At 46.2% G+C, this 20756-nt stretch overlaps 1 long non-coding RNA gene and 1 pseudogene across 1 annotated transcript in view; one reads left to right on the top strand and one right to left on the bottom strand.

Moving 5' to 3' along the window:
• The window catches only part of LOC142665949 (uncharacterized), a 49988-nt gene extending 29645 nt beyond the window's left edge, over nt 1–20343 (bottom strand). The window contains exon 1 of the long non-coding RNA XR_012851607.1: nt 20228–20343. This is a non-coding gene — a long non-coding RNA (uncharacterized LOC142665949). The remainder of the gene's footprint in view (nt 1–20227) is intronic.
• Nucleotides 11017–11150, top strand: LOC142666872 (U2 spliceosomal RNA; annotated as a pseudogene).
• Nucleotides 20344–20756: the final 413 nt, after the last annotated feature.

Here is a 20756-nt window from a genome sequence, read left to right as displayed (position 1 = left end):
GCTAAACCTATCTACGGCGACGATTTGCTGACACTAAAGCTAACTAGATTATTCTGAGCTTCTCTGACACTAAGCCTAACTACGGTGACGGGTTCCTGACACTAAACCTAACTAGAGTATTCCGAGCTTCCCTGACACTAAAGCTAACTACAGTGACGTAATTGCAGTTATCGTGTGCACATACCCTAAAACTAACTACGGTGATGGATTCCTGACGCTAAATTCCCTGACACTAAACCTCACTATGCTTTTTGAAGGTTCCCTGACACTAACCCTAATACTAAACTAGCTAGATGATAACTTTCTAAACTTTTAAAAAAAATTGTAATACATTTTTGTATATTTTTTTTTTGGCTTTTTGTATTTTATAAAGAAGAAAAACTAAAAAAAATAATCCACAGGGACCAAAAAATGTGGCCCTGAAGACTAAGAAGTGGTCAGTGATAGATCACTGACCAAAAACGGGGGTGACAAGGGGAGCACAAGGAGGAGGAGGAGGAGGACAGGTGTGGGAAGTGGATGGAGCAAGTGGGAAGTACAAAAAAGTAAGTTTTTTTTAAAGTTTTCTTTTCACAATTCTCCTACACAACCGGTCTGAACAACTCTCCTACGCCAACAGAGAAGTTCAGGGTGGGTGCGGCAGGATGTGGAGTCTGGGTCAGGAAATGATGTATGCGATCCCTGCTATTGGTTAGTAGTCACTGACTAACCAATAGCAGCGATCGCCGGGGCGGGACCACTGCAATTGGTCCTGGAGTATTGAGCTGTGATAGCATACTGTCGGAAACAGCAGGTATCACAGCTCAAGTACGGGATTAAATGGCGCTGTTGTTACTCAGGTCAGTACTATTACTGAGCTGAGCGCGAACGATGTGCTCAGCGCGACGTAATATTACTGAGCTGAGCGGGAAGGGGTTAAGACATACAGGTCTTTAACGCCTTAACGACATGCCACGTACATGTACCTCACAGCAGGGAAGGGGAACTATGGAGCGGGCTCCCGGGCTGAGCGTGTGTCGGCTGTATGTCACTTTGATTCCGTCCATTTAACCAATTGGACGCCACGGTCAATGAGAATCTATGCCTTTGGAAAGAGGGGGTCAGCCCTGGGGCGTGACTTGGAAAGACTGGGCCCCATAGCAAACTTTTGACTGGGGCCCCCCTCCCCTGGGTGTCACACAACCCCCCTTGTAGATAGTGCCTTTTTTACAGCCCCCCCCTGTAGATAACGCCATACAGCCCCCTCTGTAGATAGTGCCATACATCCCCCTGTAGATAACGCCATACAGCCCCCCTGTAGATAACACCATACAGCCCCCCCTGTAGAGAACGCCATACAGCCCCCCCCTGTAGATAACGCCAAACAGCCCCCTTTGTAGATATCTACAAAGGGGGCTGTATGGCGTTCTCTACAGAGGGGGCTGTATGGCGTTATCTACAGAGGGGACTGTATGGCGTTCTCTACAGTGGGGGCTGTATGGCGTTCTCTACAGTGGGGGCTGTATGGCGTTCTCTACAGTGGGGGCTGTATGGCGTTCTCTACAGTGGGGGCTGTATGGCGTTCTCTACAGTGGGGCTGTATGGCGTTCTCTACAGGGGGGTTGTATGGCGTTCTCTACAGGGGGGTTGTATGGCGTTCTCTACAGAGGGGGCTGTATGGCGCTAATGCTATACAGCCCCCCTGTAGAGAACGCCATACAGCCCCCCCTGTAGAGAACGCCATACAGCCCCCCCTGTAGAGAACGCCATACAGCCCCCACCTGTAGGGAACGCCATACAGCCCACCCCTGTGGGGAACGCCATACAGCCCCCCCCTGTAGAGAACGCCATACAGCCCCCCCTGTAGAGAACGCCATACAGCCCCCACCTGTAGGGAACGCCATACAGCCCCCTCTGTAGAGAACGCCATACAGCCCCCCCTGTAGATAACGCCAAACAGCCCCCTTTGTAGATATCTACAAAGGGGGCTGTATGGCGTTCTCTACAGAGGGGGCTGTATGGCGTTATCTACAGAGGGGACTGTATGGCGTTCTCTACAGTGGGGGCTGTATGGCGTTCTCTACAGTGGGGGCTGTATGGCGTTCTCTACAGTGGGGGCTGTATGGCGTTCTCTACAGTGGGGACTGTATGGCGTTCTCTACAGTGGGGGCTGTATGGCGTTCTCTACAGTGGGGGCTGTATGGCGTTCTCTACAGTGGGGGCTGTATGGCGTTATCTACAGGGGGGCTGTATGGCGTTATCTACAGGGGGGCTGTATGGCGTTATCTACAGGGGGGACTCCATATGGCGTTCTCTACGGGGGGGGGCTGTATGGCGTTCTCTACAGGGGGGGGCTGTGTGGCGTTCCCTACAGGTGGGGGCTGTATGGCGTTATCTACAGTGGGGCTGTATGGCGTTCTCTACAGGGGGGTTGTATGGCGTTCTCTACAGGGGGGTTGTATGGCGTTATCTACAGAGGGGGCTGTAGAGAACGCCATACAGCCCCCCCTGTAGAGAACGCCATACAGCCCCCACCTGTAGGGAACGCCATACAGCCCACCCCTGTGGGGAACGCCATACAGCCCCCCCCCTGTAGGGAACGCCATACAGCCCCCCCCCTGTAGGGAACGCCATACAGCCCCCCCTGTAGGGAACGCCATACAGCCCCCCCCTGTAGGGAACGTTATTTACAGGGCGGCTGTATGGCGTTATCTACAGGGGAGACTCTGTATGGCGTTCTCTACAGTGGGGGCTGTATAGCGTTCTCTACAGTGGGGGCTGTATGGTGTTCTCTACAGTGGGGACTGTATGGCGTTCTCTACAGTGGGGGCTGTATGGCGTTCTCTACAGTGGGGGCTGTATGGCGTTCTCTACAGTGGGGGCTGTATCGCGTTCCCTACAGGGGGGGCTGTATGGCATTATCTACAGTGGGGGCTGTATGGCATTCCCTACAGGTGGGGGCTGTATGGCGTTATCTACAGAGGGGCTGTATGGCGTTCCCTACAGGTGGGGGCTGTATGGCATTATCTACAGTGGGGCTGTATGGCGTTCTCTATAGGGGGGGCTGTATGGCGTTATCTACAGAGGGGCTGTATGGCGTTATCTACAGAGCGGCTGTATGGCGTTCCCTACAGGTGGGGGCTGTATGGCGTTATCTACAGTGGGGCTGTATGGCGATCTCTACAGGGGGTTGTATGGCGTTATCTACAGAGGGGACTGTATGGCGCCAACGCTATACAGCCCCCCCCCCCTGTAGGGAGCGCCATACAGCCCCCCCCTGTAGGGAACGCCATACAGCCCCCCCTGTAGGGAACGCCATACAGCCCCCCCTGTAGGGAACGCCATACAGCCCCCCCCTGTAGGGAACGCCATACAGCCCCCCTGTAGGGAACGCCATACAGCACCCCCTGTAGGGAACGCCCTACTGCCCCCCCTGTAGGGAACGCGATACAGCGTCCCACCTCCCAAAGAAATGCGACCTACAGTGTGTCCTACAAAAGACATGTATCCCCTATCCACAGGATAGGGGATACATGTGTGATCGCTGGCAGCGATAAGGAGAACGGGGGACCGAAAGTCCCCCCAAGTTCTCCATGACAAACCTCTGACTTCCGGCGTCTGCGTAGCTCAATAAAAATGAAAAAGAAGAACTGGTCACGCATGCGCACAAGCGCGACCGGTGCTCCATTCATTTCTACGGAGCTGTCGGCACAGACCCCGGAAGTCCGAGGTTTGTGATGGAGAACTTCAGGGGACTTTCGGTCCCCCGTTCTCCCTATCAATGCCAGCGATCACACATGTATCCCCTATCCACAGGATAGGGGGATACATGTCTTTTGTTTAATGGCAGAGCGGGGAGATACCTCCCTGCTCTGCCGTAGAGTTCAGTGGCGTCGCGTTGTAGCAGCCATAGCGGCTGCTAGCGGAGCCTCCGGCCATGGTGGGCCTCGTAGCAGCCGCTACGGCGGTAGTTATACCACTGGGTCAGCCCTTTCGAACAGCCCCCCCCCCCGTGTGACACGATTGTGGGGTGCCGATGGTTGTCAGGGCAGCCCCCTGGTCTGCCATCTTTGGTTTAAAAGGAGCCTGTCAAAATCACAATATACTGCAATACATTAGTATTACAGCATATAGTACAAGTGATCCAATGATCGCTGGTTCAAGTCCCTGAGTGGGACTTATAAAAAAAACAAAAGACTAAATGTACAAAAAAATTATTACTATATAAATTTGGTATATCGCCGTAATCGTATCAACCTGTAGAATAAAGTTAACATGTCGTTTTTACTGCACGACAAACGGCGTAAAAATGGAACCCAAAAACAATGGTGGAATTACTGGTTTTTGCCCATTTCACTCCACAATTTTTTTTACGTTTCACAGTACACTATATGGTACTATAAGAATCAACACCTCATACGGCTATGTTGACAGAAAAAAAAAAGAAAAAAAAAGTTATAGCTTTTGGAAGGCGTGGAGGAAAATTTAAAATCGAAAATTAGCCCGGTCATTAAGGGTTACAAGAATCTCCGGTACTCATGGCTCCCTAGGGAATAACACTTTGGCTTCTATGTTTCCTGAGCCACTAACCCAATATTTTGGAATAACTTGAAGGAGTTCGGCACGGAAACTTATTGATTTCAATGACCCTTCAAAGACCTTCTGTCCTCTCAAACCAAATGATTTCTGTGCTTGGAAGAAATGACAAGAGTGAGAGGACCATGCTTGTTGAGGACTTTCTCAGTCCACTGGTACCATTTAGGGTATGTTCACACGAGGGTGTCTGTAACGGCTGAAATTACGGGGATGTTTCAGCCTGAAAACATCCCCGTAATTTCAGCCGTAACGGCATGTGCAGGCGCTTGAACGCCGCGTCAATTACTGACGTAATTGGCACTGCTATTCATTGGAGTCAATGAATAACGGCTCAAATTACGGCCAAAGAAGTGACAGGTCACTTCTTTGACGCGGGCGTCTATTTACGCGCCGTCATTTGACAGCGGCGCGTAAATTACGCCTCGTGTGAACAGACAAACGTCTGCCCATTGCTTTCAATGGGCAGATGTTTGTCAGCGCTATTGAGGCCCGAATTACGTCCGTAAATAGGCCGTGTGAACATACCCTAAAACTCCCGAATTACGTCCGTAAATAGGCCGTGTGAACATACCCTGACATGTCCAAGTAGGGTTGGATGAAGGTCTATGGAGGCATCCCTCGTTGTTATCCATGGCAACTCTTAGGCATGAAGAAACCAGGACAAACCCAGTAAAGGCTATCTGGCTGGAGGTCCTCAAGGGATGGAAGATATGAACAATATCTTTATTTGAGTGATGTATCAGAAACGGAAGAACCCCATTAATATTAAGCCTTCACCTGGTCAAAAAAGAACCGCTAATACTACTTTAAAGAGGCTCTGTCACCACATTATAAGTGGCCTATCTCCTACATAAGGAGATGGGCGCTATATTGTAGGTGACAGTAATGCTTCTTATTTAAAAAACGATCTATTTTCACCACTTTATTAGCAATTTTAGATTTATGCTAATGCTAATGAGTTGCTTAATGCCCAAGTAGGCGTGTTTTTACTTTAGACCAAGTGGGCGTTGTACAGGGGAGTGTATGACGCTGACCAATCAACGTCATGCACTTCTCTCCATTCATTTAGTCAGCGCATAGGGATCCTGTTAGATCCTTATGTGCTGTCTTATACTAACACATTAACAATACTGAGGTGTTTAGACAGTGAATAGACATTCCACAGGATGTCTATTCACAATCCCCGCACTTCGTTACTGTTTCTATGGTAGTTACAGCAGAGGAAGCGTGATCTCGTTGTAATCTGTCATTTACAGCGAGATCTCGCGATATTACGCGTCCTCTTCTGTAACTACCACAGACAGAGTAACGAAGTGCAGAGATTATGAATAGACATCCCGTGGAATGTCTATTCACTGTCTAAACACCTCAGTATTATTAATGTGTTAGTATAAGACAGCATATAAGGATCTAGCAGGATCCCTATGCGCTGAGTAAATGAATGGAGAGGAGTGCATGATGCTGATTGGTCAGCGTCATACACTCCCCTGTACAACGCCCACTTGGTCTAAAGTAAAAACACGCCCACTTGGGCATTAAGCAACTCATTAGCATAAATCGAAATTCGCTCATAAAGTGGTGAAAAAAAATCGTTTTTTTTAAATAAAAAGCATTACTGTCACCTACATTATAGCGCCGATCTCCTTATGTAGGAGACAGGACACTTATAATGTGGTGACAGAGTCTCTTTAACTTCTAACCCTACTAACCCTAAGCCTTGTTAGCTTTTGTTAGGTCTTGGAAACCAAGGTGTGCTCAGAATATCGAAGAATATCAGTCTCTTCCCCCACATGGCGATAAGGGTGGGCTATGGGTCTCCTTAACAAGTCTTAAGGGGGCTTAGGGACATTTTAATATTAAGCACCACCTCAAAATGTCGTAATTTTGACACAATGACAATAGGTGAAGTTAATGTCTAAGCCACATTTAACTTAGAGCTGAAACCGTAAGGAAAATGAATAGAAATCACTTGGAGCGTGGTCTCCAAAGTTATATTATTCTGCGCCTGACAACACTTCCTGACACCTAAAGTGGCGTCACTCACTGTAACTAGCACCGGTACCCGTCAAAAGTCTTCCCACGTGTTGATATATTGTATAAAATCCGGCTAATTATCTGATTTTTTTTAATGCGAGAAAGTGGGTACATTACTCAACACCTCACATCGTGTATGGCATTATAGCATCTCTTACTGAGTCACCCGCAAGTAGAACCTCATGAAAGTGACGAGGAAGGATCTTACTAAGAAGGGAATCATTGGGAAACATTCTGGAGAGAGACTGACATTTGTGATTCAAGGTTGTTCCTAAAGAGTTTTACGAACTCATTTACCAACTGGGAGAGAAAGACGTTCTGCAGATTTATAGCTACAATATTCTATGTCGTTTTTGGAACTTTTGTAGAAAAAAATAAAAAATTGTCTTAACTTCCGCAGGAAAGTCTGCAAGGGGATGGCAGAACAGTACAGGACAATGACACACTGACACTTGGGATACAGGATAATAACACTGACACTTGGGGGACAGGATAATGACACACTGACACTTGGGGTACAGGATAATAACACTGACACTTGGTGTACAGGATAATGACACACTGACACTTGGGGTACAGGATAATGATACACTGACACTTGGGGTACAGGGTAATGACATGCTGACACTTGGGGTACAGGATAATGACACACTGACACTTGGGGACAGGATAATGACACACTGACACTTGGGGTACAGGGTAATGACATGCTGACACTTGGGGTGCAGGATAATGATACACTGACACTTGGGGTGCAGGATAATGATACACTGACACTTGAGGTACAGGATAATAACACTGACACTTGGGGTACAGGATAATGATACAGTGACACTTTGGGTACAGAATAATGATACACTGACACTTGGGGTACAGGATAATGATACGCTGACACTTGGGGTACAGGGTAATGACATGCTGACACTTGGGGTACAGGATAATGACACACTGACACTTGGGGACAGGATAATGACACACTGACACTTGGGGACAGGATAATGATATTCTGACACTTGGGGTACAGGATAATGATACACTGACACTTGGGGTACAGGATAATGATACACTGACACTTGGGGTACAGGATAATGATACACTGATACTTGGGGTACAGGATAATGATACACTGACACTTGGGGTACAGGATAATGATACACTGACACTTGGGGTACAGGATAATGATACACTGACACTTGGGGTACAGGATAATGATACACTGACACTTGGGGTACAATGACACACATTATTTGGGATAGTTTAGCTCCTACATTACGTATCTGCATGCTGTTGCATTATCAGTGATATTTTCTAGCATTAGACCATAACTAGATGATTTTTGTTCTTATTTAGTTTATATTTCAGACTTTTTTACCTTAAAACCCTTAAGCATAGATGACTAGAATCCTTCCTAAAAAATGGCCGCTCGCTCGCTCTCTCTCTTCAGGTTCTCGCACACTTTTGTTTTCTTTACTTTGTGTAGTGTCCAGGGATGTCAGTCACCAAAAATTATTATTTGTTTTTTTTTTTGTTTTTTTTACAGAAAGAGGACAAGAAATAACGCTGTGAAAAAGAACCATTATATTAAATTGTACACTTCCTCGTCTCTTTGGGAGATTTGACCTTTTTGTTCCCAAGCTTGAAAAGCATCTACATTTAAACATCCACCCACTCGCTCACTTTGTGCGGCGCCCGCTGACAATGTGTAGAGGGAAGAATTCTTGTGCTTAATACCTTCTCCATTGATTGACGGAGGTAACATTTAATTCACCATTGCCCGAGAACAAATTAAACTGTTCAGGGGCAACCGTTCATTAACGCAAAAGCTGTTCTTACATCGAGTTGAATGCGGTGGCAATTCTTTTTATTATTCTTTTTTTTTATTTCCTGGTTTAGGTATAAGAATACCTTATTTTTGGGATCTTAATGCAGAGACAAAGGGGAACTCAAGTGGTGAGATGTTGCTAGGCGACACAAATATCAGAGAAGTCCTTGCTGTCTGCTTAGATTCAGAAACTCCGGACTTAATGGGGGGGGGATAAAAAATATTTTGGTTTCAATTGATATTCCTATCAAGTGATGTGGATCTAAATTCAAATGAGCCTGTAAAATTATGTTGCACTCCCACATTTCAGAAAAATCCGTGCTGATTCATTTCATTATATCTTTATAGGGGTCGGAGCTCTTTTTTCTGATAAACAACTCCAAATCCCCTGTGTCCCTTCACACAGCCAGAGGATATGTTTCTGTCGTTGGAATCAACGTGAATTCCGCTTGCAAAAAACCTTCCATGCGGGGAGGAATTTGCAGCGCGTAGAATTGAAAACCATGTCGCTAAAAAAACAAAAGTCACTTTTTGGCGCATTTTCCGAAGCGTATTCCGCCCGAAAACCGCATCTGGTAGCGACACGCAGATTAACTTTATTGAAATAGTTTATTCTTCATGCAGAAATACGTTACGTTTTACTAAAAAAACAAAGCAGCCTCGGTTTTCTGCCATGGAATTTCTACCAATTCCACGCTGGATATTTCCTCAGGTAGAATCCTCCATGAAAACAATGTATAACATGATACAATTCTGGCTGCCTGTAGCTACCACTAGGGGGAGCTTACTGAAGACAGATTTATACAGCTGCTTTTGAACTCAATAATAGGTCTGTATGCAGTTAGCTCCTAAATTCCCCCTAGTGGTAGCAGCAGGTATCCATAATGTTATTATTTAACTCTATTTCTATTCAGATTTGGAGCTCTATATTATAGAAAGAGAGCTCCGGCCCCTATAAATATACATCATGAAATTATTCAGCACAGAATTTAGAACCTAAAATGACATGGTGTTTAATTTTAAAGACACAATAGTCCAATATAATTTTACTGTAATCCTACATTGTTGTACGGATCAGCATTTTTATTATTTATTTTTAGGCGCCATTAATGCCAGGGCGTTGTACGTATGAAAAAGTAATTCAAGGTTGAGGAAAGAGCGAATGTTTTTGAGGTGGAGTGGGCAGGAGGTGGTAAGGGGGTTGAGTGAGATAGGGGGAAGATGATGAATTCAGTTTTCTCCATATGTTGAGTTTTTAAGGAATGGGCGGAGAAGAAGGAGGATATCGCTGTTAGACATAATTGTGCCTAACACACAGAAATATGTTCTTCGTGCCATAATATGACATAATTATTTTCCCCTACAAGAATTGCTTTTACGGAATAATGTAACGTAGAATATACCGTACGACAGCACATGGGCTGAGTACAGCTTTGTAATACCCATCCATAGGGACTGCTAAATAGTGATTTAGAGTTACCTTGTACTCTTCTGTCCCTTATACTCCTACTGCCTCTCCTGTCTGAGCGGTACATCAATGCCACCAGGTATATGTGTGTGGGATAGTGGCGTTGGCATACTGTCTGTGGCACTAAACGTTGTTGTCCCTTCTCTGTCTCGATAATTTTAATATACATGGAGTTGGCAGGAGAGACAGCAATTGTCACCCCTGCCTAGAACTGTTCATAAATACGCCTATGCTGCCAAGTAAACTCATAACTTAGTAGGAGAGGAATAGGGCTGTTGCTTGATGACTTGGGCTGATTTTTGGCGATTTTAGAGCCATTCCCAATGCCTGACAAACAACCTCATCTGCACATTATTGTAGTACATGCTTCTAACTACTGCTCCGTTCCCAGCAACATCATCTCATCTGCATTTATTGAGCAGCTTAATACGTCTCAGGCTCTGTAACTAAACACCAGACAACCCTATCAGTATCTGAGCTCAGAGGAAGCGAAGGTCGTTGAAAATGCCCAAAGCTAAAGAATATTTAAAAGCCGAACAGCAGGCAGGCGGAAAACTGTGGAAATTTCACAGAAAGAATCGAATCACTGGAACAGGACACATTGGGAAGGACAAAATGTCATTAAATGTAATAACGTAGAACAGACGCCTGCTGTCACTGGCGCAGATGCAATGACTGGCGGTTACATTATGTGATAATGAGTCAGAAGACATGGAAACTTAACCATTGGACCACAGTCAGCTACATGGTGGCTCTCTAGACTGGAAGGCACTCTAGATTTTAGAGTGTGGGGTTACCCTTGATCTGTAGATCATATCTATGTATAATATTGTATGACCTTGCAAATACTTTGGGTTAATTGTATTTACCTTGAGTTCTCCAATCACTTCCAAAGCAGCATTTAGAAATCTGTTCATTTTTGTTAGCTCACAATCAGCCAGAATGCTTTGGAGTAGAGAGCATTGCTGTATAGGAACTCTGCTAAGTAGTTAGGGGTGTGTTTGTCAGCATTCTGTTGACAGATTAAAAGTGGCGGCTAGCAGAGTTGATAGTACAGCTCTGTTTGTGACTGGAGTATAAGGCATATTGCCCCTTAAGATAAGTATTGGCAAAGTTAATCGCTTCTCTGCCTTTTGGCTAAGATCAAGTGTAGGATCTGTTCTTATCCGAGGTTAGTAATCATCCCTGCTGGTGTGTACTCTCATTGTTGGGGGATGACAGAACGCCGAGGTGGGGGACAGTGAACCACACAGTGGTATGCCCTGGTGTACGCATTTTGCTTAAAGGTGATTTGTAGGTGACCAGGCAACACCCGGGTCAAGGTCATGAGGTCGGATAGTTTTGAAGCCTGAGTTGCTAAGTGCCCCCGGGCTGGTGACCCTGTGGTACCCTAACTCACTGGGGGTGGGATCCCATTGAGTGAAGGCACATTTGCGCGCACTTGCCTTTCACGCTATTTGAGCACACACCTTTATTCTGCTGGCCTTTTGGCTGGGAGATGAGGAATTTTTAGACCTGGCGGTTGTCACAGCGCACATCCACTTATTTCATTTTGTTTTTCACTGTGTGTTCATCACGTGTGTCACAGGATTTTTTGGATGCGATGCCCTTTTGGGATTCTCTAGGTGGAAAATGTGTGGCCTTCTGGTTCCGTTTTCCCCTGCAAACCCGGCTTCCCTTCTTCGGAGGGGAGGTGCAGACCTGATGCAGGCTCCTAGGTGGTCACTGGGGTGGCAGCCCAGGTAGAAGCATTGGAGTGTTGTTGGGTCTCCCTAAGCTACGGCGAGGGGGGAACATCGATCCATTGGGCCTACGGTTCGGAGCTTTGTGGAATGGTTATGCGGGCCTCTCTCCTTAATGAGAAGGGCTGAAATAGACCACATCCTTGTTCACTTTTTGTGTAGCACCTCTGCACTTTTGATGCATCTGGGTGATAGAAAGCACGACTCGGGCTTTCAAATAAAAAAAATTGGCAAAGTTACTTAATGTGTGAACTTCTAAGATCAGATTCAAAATGGAGATTCACTACACAGTTATATCTTGTTGAGAACTACCAAGACGGCATACAGTTAGTCAGCTGGTCTACAATATTACTTAAGGAACTAGCCAATCATCAAGAAGACATGGAGGTTTGGTCCAATACTGGATCCCATAGTTGATGGTTGACCTCTGTTGTTTGCATCAGCCGCAGTGCTTCCATCAGTAAGTTCTGTATCATTCATGGTAGACTCTTTCTTCTGATCTTGGTTATCATCTTCTCTTCGTTGGATTCCATATCTGGTTCTTGTCCTGATCTTGGGTTTGGTTCAGATTGACTTATGGTTCCTTTGGTACATCTGCTCAGGTCTTGATCCTTTTTATTGTCCATGAACATCTACATCTTATTCTTTTGGTAATTCATCTTGTCCGCTTGGTCTTCAGGCGCGAGGCAGATGATATCAATGGGATAGACTCTGTTTAGATGTTGGGTCTTCTCGACTTGGTCTTCTAGACTTTGGTCTCCAGTTTGTTGCAGTTCTACATCATGCCATTTTCTGTATTGGCCAGACTTCTTCATTGTCGGCTATCATTAGTGCCACAAAACTCAACTTTACCACCACAGGTGGCCCCATGTCAAGTTTATTCCTTCCTGTAGGGATCCTGAAGATGGTCTATTGAGGCCACATCCCTGTATGTAACAACTACCGAAATTACAGCTATTTAGTTCAATTCCAGAACATTTTTTTTACAGGTTTGACAATATTGTTGGAACCTTGCCCACTAAGAAGTTTTGCCAATGGCCACATACATACACAGGTATAAATCTCAATAAGACAAACCATTACTACTTTTGAAATCTGTTGGTGTTTTGTAGGTTGCTAAGCAGCGGCACAGAGACCAATTACGAAAATAGAACACGCGAAATAGATAGTAAAATAGGACCTTAATTTTATGCTTGAAGAAGCCTGGGAGCGTTATTAATTATGCAATTCCTCATTTTTACCGCCAACCAGGAGTTATAAGCGACAGATGTCTTCTAGCAAACTGATCTCAGCTTTAAAAGTTAAAAGTCAAATGACAAGGTCTTCCATCTCCGGTGACTAATATAGGTCAGAGACGATCCTTCCATTGAGAAATATATGTAAAATTTACTTAACAGAATGATAAAGAGCGATATCAAATTTCAGTCATGGAGATAAAAATCTTTTTACTTAAAAGGAAATACATCCTATTATTGTTTCCTATAATCGACTAAACAAAAGTCCATTTCACGGATATGCAGTAAAGATTCCACGCCCCAGGGGAATACAGGTAAAGAGCCATTTGACACAGGGATTCAAAAAACACCAAAGAGAGAGTCCACTTATGCCCTCAGTTTTTCAGAAGTGCTCCATTGTATAGTATAGCCAGCATGCTGTGGACCATCAGGTACAGTTTAGATGGTTGAATGGTCAGTCTGCCCCTGGCCATGGGAACAGGAAATTTCATTTGTAACAACTACAGATGCGACCCTCTGTGAGATACTTAATTTTATTAATAATAATGATACTAATAATTGGAATGACCGGGGGCTAGGGAAACGGACAAGTGAGCCCTAATCTACCCGCCACTCTGTCCCTGCCTACTTGCAACGACCCGCCCTAGGCGACGGGGTACAACTGGGCTGCGGTCCCTGCACTCAGTAAGTACACGACAAACATACAAGGGAATACAAGCAAGGGAAAGGGGCAGTTGCCCACGGCAACACCGTGAGCAACCAGAGTGGTGAACGAGCCGAGTCAAGCCAGGAGTGTGCGAGGTACCAAACGAAGAGCAGAAGAATAGTCAGTAAGCCAGGGTCTGTATGGAGCAGGAACAAAATAGAAGGAGCTGTAGCTGGGCCAGGAAACCACACGAAAAAGAATAACAAGCAAGGAGGAACAGGAAATGCAGGTATAAATAGACAGAGGGCGGGAGCTAGCTGAGTCTGGCCAGGCTGCGATAGGCTCTCCCACTCCTAAGCCTGCCAGCCTGAGTGGTGGAAGCTGGAGTCAGTCTCAGGGATGTAGATTCAGGTGCTGACTGATTAATTAAGGGAGTTAACCCCGAAGCTGTGCCTGGCAGATCCTTTACAGTACCCCCCTTTTATGAGGGGCCACCGGACCCTTTCTAAGTGGACCTGGCTTACTGGGGAAACGCAGGTGGAACCTCCTGACCAATACCCCAGCGTGAACATCCCGGGCGGGTACCCAAGTCCTCTCCTCGGGCCCGTAACCTCTCCAATGGACCAGGTACTGGAGGGAGCCTTGGACCATCTTGCTGTCCACAATCCTGGCCACCTCGAATTCCACCCCCTCAGGGGTGAGGACGGGAACAGCAGGTCTCCTCGAGGGAGCCAAGGACGGGGAGCAGCGTTTAAGGAGGGAGGCATGAAACACGTCGTGTATACGAAAAGACGGGGGTAACTCCAGCCGGAAGGAGACAGGATTGAGGACCTCAATGACCTTATACGGCCCAATAAACCGGGGAGCAAACTTCTTGGACGGAACCTTGAGACGCAAGTTCCTAGACGACAACCACACCAGATCCCCGACCATAAACAGGGGGTTAGCCGAACGTTTTCTATCAGCCTGAGTTTTTTGTACGCTCTGGGACGCCTCTAGGTTCTTCTGAACCTGGGCCCAGACTGTGCACAGTTCCCGATGAACGACCTCTACCTCGGGATTGTTGGAACTACCAGGTGAAACGGAGGAGAACCGTGGATTAAACCCAAAATTACAGAAAAAGGGGGAGACCCCTGACGAGTTACTGACCCGGTTATTAAGGGAAAATTCGGCGAGGGGAATGAATGAGACCCAATCATATTGACAGTCAGAGACAAAACACCTTAAGTATTGTTCTAGAGATTGATTAGTCCTCTCCGTTTGACCATTGGTTTCAGGATGGAAGGCAGAGGAGAAGGACAGATCAATCCCCAACTTCATACAGAAGGCTCTCCAAAACAATGAAACAAATTGTACCCCTCTGTCCGAAACAATATTGACAGGGACCCCATGGAGACGCAGGATGTGTTTGACAAACAAGGTAGCCAACGTCTTGGCGTTGGGTAGTTTCTTGAGGGGCACAAAGTGGCACATCTTACTGAAGCGGTCTACCACCACCCACACCACCGACTTGCCTTGGGATGGAGGCAAATCGGTGATAAAATCCATGGAGATATGTGTCCAAGGTCTCTGGGGAATGGGCAATGAACGCAGTAAGCCCGCTGGTCGGGACCTGGGAGTCTTGGACCTAGCACAAACCTCACAAGCGGCGACGTAGGCCTTAACGTCTTTAGGCAACCCAGGCCACCAATAATTTCTGGTAATGAGGTGTTTGGTACCTAGGATGCCTGGATGATCAGATAGTGCGGAGTCATGATTTTCCCTAAGTACCCTTAGCCGGAATTGCAGGGGAACAAACAGCTTGTTCTCAGGAAGGTTCCCGGGAGCTGAACCTTGATCAGCAGCAATTTCAGAGACTAAATCAGAATCGATCGAGGAAATGATTATACCTGGAGGCAAAATACAAGCAGGATCTTCCTCCGAAGGAGGGCTGGCCATGAAGCTACGCGACAGTGCATCAGCCTTAATATTTTTAGACCCAGCCCTATAGGTAACCAAAAAATTTAATCTGGTAAAAAATAACGCCCATCGAGCTTGTCTCGGGTTTAGCCTCCGGGCAGATTCTAGGAAAACCAGATTCTTGTGGTCGGTAAGGACCGTTACCTGGTGTCTAGCCCCCTCCAGGAAGTGGCAGCACTCTTCAAATGCCCATTTAATGGCTAAGAGTTCGCGGTTGCCAATATCATAGTTACTCTCAGTTGGCGAAAACTTCCTGGAGAAGTAGGCACAGGGGCGGAGATGGGTGAGGGACCTGGTACCTTGGGACAAGACAGCCCCCACTCCCACCTCAGATGCGTCAACTTCCACGATAAATGGCTCCATTTGGTTGGGCTGAACCAGCACCGGGGCCGAGATAAAGCACTTCTTAAGGACCTCAAAAGCCTGGACAGCCTCAGGAGGCCAGTGGAGGAGATCAGCACCTTTGCGAGTGAGGTCCGTAAGAGGCTTAGCGATGACCGAGAAGTTAGCAATAAATCTCCTGTAATAATTAGCGAACCCCAAAAAACACTGTAACGCCTTCAGGGAGGCAGGTTGGACCCATTCCGCGACAGCCTGAACATTGGCGGGGTCCATGCGGAATTCATGAGGAGTGAGGATTTGACCCAAAAATGGTATCTCCTGTACCCCAAACACACATTTTTCGGTTTTGGCAAACAGTTTGTTTTCCCGAAGGACCTGGAGCACCTTCCTGACATGCTCAATGTGGGAGGACCAGTCCTTGGAAAACACCAGTATGTCATCAAGGTACACTACAAGAAATATCCCCAGGTAATTTCTCAAAATCTCATTTATGAAATTCTGGAAGACCGCAGGGGCATTACACAACCCAAAGGGCATGACGAGGTATTCGAAATGGCCTTCGGGCGTGTTAAACGCAGTCTTCCACTCATCCCCCTCTTTGATGCGAATAAGGTTATACGCCCCCCGTAGATCCAATTTAGAGAACCGTTGGGCCTCCTGAATCTGATTAAAGAGATCAGGAATCAAAGGAAGGGGATACTGGTTCCTTACAGTGACCTTATTCAAGTTACGGTAGTCAATGCATGGCCTAAGACCACCATCCTTCTTCCCCACGAAGAAGAAGCCAGCACCTACCGGAGAAGAAGAGGGACGAATGTAACCCTTGGCCAGGGATTCCTGGATATACTCTCTCATGGCTTCACGTTCGGGACAAGAAAGATTAAATATCCTACCCTTAGGAAGCTTAGCTCCTGGTACCAATTCGATAGCGCAATCGTATTCTCTATGAGGAGGTAACACTTCGGAGGCCTCCCTAGAGAAAACATCAGCGAAGTCCTGAACAAACTCGGGTAGCGTATTCGCCTCCTCAGGGGGAGAAATAGAATTAACAGAAAAACATGACGTACAACATTCATTACCCCATTTGGTTAGCTCCCCAGTATTCCAGTCAAACGTGGGATTATGCAACTGCAACCAGGGAAGGCCTAGAACCAAATCGTACGATAATCCCTGCATCAACAGTACAGAGCATTGTTCCAAATGCATGGAGCCAACAAGGAGTTCAAAAACAGGGGTATGCTGTGTAAAATAACCATTAGCAAGAGGAGTGGAGTCGATACCCACTACCGGGACAAGTTTAGGCAAATCAATCAGAGGCATAGCAAGAGACATAGCAAATTCCACAGACATAATATTAGTAGAGGACCCTGAATCTGCCGGTAGCAGACCTACCACCAAAAGAGACCTGAAAGGGAAGCAAGATCTTAGTACGTTTCCTATTTACTGGAAATACCTGTGCGCCCAAGTGACCTCCCCGATGATCACTTAGGCGCGGAAGTTCTCTGGCTGCATTCTTACGCTTAGGACAGTTGTTCACTTGATGCTTGTCATCCCCACAGTAGAAGCAGAGACCATTCTTCCTGCGGAACTCTCTACGTTGTTGGGGGGACACGGAGGCCCCGAGTTGCATAGGTATCTCTGAGTCTTTCCTGGAGGAACGAAGCAACGGAACTTCGGGAGGCATCATGGGGGAGTCGGAGGAGAAAACACATAAACGTTCATGTTATTGTTCCCTGAGACGTCGGTCAAGTCGTACCGCTAAAGCCATAGCCTGGTCTAGAGAGTCAGAAGAGGGATAGCTAACTAGCAGGTCTTTCAGGGCATTCGACAGACCCAACCTAAACTGGCACCTTAAGGCAGGGTCATTCCACCGAGAAGCTACGCACCACTTCCTAAAGTCAGAGCAATACTCCTCAACAGGTCTCTTACCCTGACGTAAGGTCACCAGCTGACTCTCGGCAAAGGCAGTCCTGTCAGTCTCGTCATAAATAAGTCCGAGAGCGGAAAAGAAAAGATCAACGGAGGAAAGTTCAGGGGCGTCAGGAGCCAAGGAGAAGGCCCACTCTTGGGGCCCTTCCTGGAGCCGGGACATAATTATACCCACCCGCTGGCTCTCAGAACCTGAGGAATGAGGCTTTAAACGAAAGTAAAGCCTACAACTCTCCCGAAAGGAGAGAAAAGCCCTCCGGTCCCCTGAGAACCGGTCGGGCAACTTGAGGTGGGGTTCAAGAGGTGCGGTGAGGGGAACTACCAAGGTAGCATCAGGCTGGTTGACCCTCTGAGCCAGGGCCTGGACCTGTAGGGAGATACCCTGCATTTGCTGAGCCAGGGTCTCACGGACAAGTGAGCCCTAATCTACCCGCCACTCTGTCCCTGCCTACTTGCAACGACCCGCCCTAGGCGACGGGGTACCACTGGGCGGCGGTCCCTGCACTCAGTAAGTGCACGACAAACACGACAAACATACAAGGGAATACAAGCAAGGGAAAGGGGCAGTTGCCCACGGCAACACCGTGAGCAACCAGAGTGGTGAACGAGCCGAGTCAAGCCAGGAGTGTGCGAGGTACCAAACGAAGAGCAGAAGAATAGTCAGTAAGCCAGGGTCTGTATGGAGCAGGAACAAAATAGAAGGAGCTGTAGCTGGGCCAGGAAACCACACGAAAAAGAATAACAAGCAAGGAGGAACAGGAAATGCAGGTATAAATAGACAGAGGGCGGGAGCTAGCTGAGTCTGGCCAGGATGCGATAGGCTCTCCCACTCCTAAGCCTGCCAGCCTGAGTGGTGGAAGCTGGAGTCAGTCTCAGGGATGTAGATTCAGGTGCTGACTGATTAATTAAGGGAGTTAACCCCGAAGCTGTGCCTGGCAGATCCTTTACAATAATATTAAACTTTGAACCTCTGAGTTCAATGGATGCTAGCAGGGCAAGACTCTGGCATGAACAAAAGGCACAATTATGTTTGGACATCATCCCTTAGGGAGTCTTCATCAAAATTAAGTCTGTGCCAGTTATGGAATTAGTTGAGACACTGTATAGCAGTATTATATGTGCACTATATGGCACTGTTATGTGTTCACTGTAAATCACTATTATTTGGGCAGTGGATGACCGCATTATATGTGCACTGTATGGCACTGTTATGTGTTTACTGTAAATCACTATTGTTTGGGCAGTGGTTGTCTGCATTATATGTGCACTGTATGGCACTGTTATGTGTTTACTGTAAATCACTATTGTTTGGACAGTGGATGACAGCATTATATGTGCACTGTATGGCACTGTTATGTGTTTACTGTAAATCACTATTGTTTGGGCAGTGGTTGTCTGCATTATATGTACACTGTATGGCACTGTTATGTTTTTACTGTAAATCACTATTGTTTGGGCAGTGGTTGTCTGCATTATATGTGCACTGTATGGCACTGTTATGTGTTTACTGTAAATCACTATTGTTTGGGCAGTGGTTGTCTGCATTATATGTGCACTGTATGGCACTGTTATGTGGTCACTGTAAATCACTATAATTTGGGAAGTGGTTGTCTGCATTATATGTGCACTGTATGGCACTGTGATGTGTTCACTTTAAGGCACTATTATTTGAGCAGTGGATGTCCACATTAAATGTGCACTGTATGGCACTGTTATGTGTTCACTTTAAGGCACTATTATTTGGGCAGTGGTTGTCAGCATTATATGTGCACTGTATGGCACTGTTATGTGTTCACTTTAAGGCACTATTATTTGGGCAGTGGTTGTCAGCATTATATGTGTACTGTATGGCACTGTTATGTGTTCACTTAAGACACTATTATTTGGGCAGTTGTTTTCAGCATTATATATGCACCGTATGGCACTGTTATGTGTGCACGGCAAGGGACTATTATTTAGGCAGTGGAAAGCATAGAGTTTTGACTCTTACTAATAGAGTCCCAAATGGAGCATGTTATTATGTACCTTGCTATTTAACTTACTACGTCTTGGGCTCTCTCTCTGTGCCTGGGGCCCCATAACACTGATTCAAGGCTTTTTTGCCTACAATGTAAAGATGTTAGCTCAGAGACATGTTTTTGTGTATTTGTGCACATTATAACCTGTAGTTAATCCTTTTTGTTTTGTGAATGTTGTTGGGAATTGTTGTAGAAAGCTGCTGAAAACAGACGAAAACCACAAACAAAAGCGGCTAATTTACAGCACTGAAAATAGTAACGTTCGGCAGAGTTTATTGGAGGCTTCTGTGTTATGTATTCCATTAATTAAAATGTTGCTTTCACTTGTTCGGTTATCAATGCCACAGTATGGGGTTTTGTGTTTCTGACCTCAGTGTAAAGCAGCCGGGCCCGGTAAATGCCACTGTTCCCACGCTGTTAATGAAAGCTCTGTGCAAAGAAAATGACTGATTCCTACCTTTAATTGTCATAGAATGGATGCGAAGAGTGAAGATGAACTAAGCTGGCACCATTATGACAACTGTCTCTGTCTGTTCTTAAAAATATACCAGTGGTTGTCACAGCTCCGCCCCTGTTACTAGTTTTTAAACATACAAAGACAAAACAAAAAGAAAATATTTTCCCTGTCAGACGGTAGCCTTATCATAGGACACCGGGTGTATTTGGTGTGTTGAGTGTGCTGGAGCCCCACAATTTACAATACCAAGACCAGAGGCAATGTGACCTTGCCAACTACTAGACTGACACCTATAATTGTGAGAACTGTTTCTATGTTTATGAAAACAAAGAAGAGGTTGTCGCTACCACCACTTGGAGGTCTTGTGATCTTGCAGGTCATTAATCTTATGAAATATTAAAAAAGTGACGCTTTCATCATTACGGAACCTGTCAGCAGGTTTGAGGCCAGGTAAACTGTATTGTTTGTTACGTTTTGTCTCGGTCATGCAGGTTGCATTCCCGAGAAACCCACCTTTAATTCCCCCGCT

The sequence above is a fragment of the Rhinoderma darwinii genome, chromosome 13, assembly GCF_050947455.1.
Source record: "Rhinoderma darwinii isolate aRhiDar2 chromosome 13, aRhiDar2.hap1, whole genome shotgun sequence".
Taxonomy (NCBI): domain Eukaryota; kingdom Metazoa; phylum Chordata; class Amphibia; order Anura; family Rhinodermatidae; genus Rhinoderma; species Rhinoderma darwinii.
The sequence above is the reverse complement of the archived record's forward strand: the minus strand, read 5'-3'. Positions and strand labels throughout refer to the sequence as shown.